This window comes from Tachysurus fulvidraco, chromosome 25, assembly GCF_022655615.1.
Source record: "Tachysurus fulvidraco isolate hzauxx_2018 chromosome 25, HZAU_PFXX_2.0, whole genome shotgun sequence".
NCBI classification, from domain to species: domain Eukaryota; kingdom Metazoa; phylum Chordata; class Actinopteri; order Siluriformes; family Bagridae; genus Tachysurus; species Tachysurus fulvidraco.
This window is the reverse complement of record NC_062542.1, coordinates 667,984-669,170: the sequence shown is the minus strand read 5'-3', so window position 1 is coordinate 669,170 and position 1,187 is coordinate 667,984. Positions and strand designations below refer to the sequence as shown.

The following is a 1,187-nucleotide window of genomic DNA, read 5'->3' as shown; positions in this document are numbered from 1 at the left end:
TTACAACGAGCAAAATTACAAAATTCACACTGCAAAACCTTCACAAAGGCCATGATGGTCAAAAGGTAGTGAGCAGACCGACAGACCGACAGACAGACAGACAGACAGGATGCTGTAAGGATATGTAAAGCAGCAGTTAATGGTTTAAAAGTTTCTGATTGTGTTCATATTAAAACAGTCCTTTAGTTTACACACAGCGTCCTGTGAAAAACAGCTGGTACTGAAAGCCATTACCCATCATCCTCTGGGCCTTTTGCTGGTGTTCTGAAACCCAGAGGTTCCTAATTAAAAACCCATAAAAATCCAAGAGGGAGAGACACAAGGGGGGGGGAGAGAGAGAGAGAGAGAGAGAGAGAGAGAGAGAGAGAGAGAGAGAGAGAGAAATTTGTGCAGATGCGTGTCTAAGGCAACACCGGTGTGAATCTCTTACACACACATGCAGAGGTGTGGGACACAGGTCAATGTGTGTGAGTGTGTGAGTGTGTGTGTGTGTGTGTGTGTGTGTATACACTGAGCAGAACCCCAGAGAAAATGTGAGAGACAGAAAGAGTGATTATAAAAGTAAGAGAATAAGAGAGTTGAAAAAGAACATTACAGAGAGACAGGGGGCGAGAGAGACAGACAGGGGGCGAGAGAGACAGAGACAGACAGACAGGGGGCGAGAGAGAGAGACAGGGGGCGAGAGAGACAGACAGACAGAGAGTGAGAGAGAGAGACAGGGGGCGAGAGAGACAGACAGACAGACAGGGGAAGAGAGAGAGAGACGGGGCGAGAGAGACAGACAGACAGACGGGGGAGAGAGAGACAGACAGGGGGAGAGACAGACAGACAGGGGGAGACAGAGACAGACAGACAGGGGGAGAGATAGAGACAGACAGGGGGAGAGAGAGAGACAGACAGGGGGAGAGAGAGAGACAGACAGGGGGAGAGAGAGAGACAGACAGGGGGAGAGACAGACAGACAGACAGGGAGAGAGAGACAGACCCCTGTCAGAAAGAGCACTAGTTTATAACCTGATATATGCACTACAGAGGCTCTGCACCCCAAACTGTACAATCATTCAAATGTCAACCGTGTGTGTGTGTGTGTGTGTGTGTGTGTGTGTGTGTGTGTGTGTGTCTCTGTCTGTGAATCTCTTACACACAAACACGCACGGTGCGGAGAGGTGTGTGTGTAGGACACAGGTC

The 1,187-nt window shown here is 49.3% G+C and overlaps 1 protein-coding gene across 4 annotated transcripts in view; it reads right to left on the bottom strand.

The window, feature by feature from the left end:
• Positions 1 to 857: 857 nt before the first annotated feature.
• Positions 858 to 1,187, bottom strand: part of si:dkey-199f5.8 (beta-1,4-galactosyltransferase 3) — a 12,780-nt gene continuing 12,450 nt past the window's right edge. For all 4 annotated transcript variants that reach the window (XM_047808836.1, XM_047808835.1, XM_047808838.1 and 1 more), the window contains one exon: positions 858 to 1,187. This exon is cut by the window's right edge and continues 207 nt beyond it. The gene's annotated coding sequence lies outside the window, so the exon portion shown is untranslated.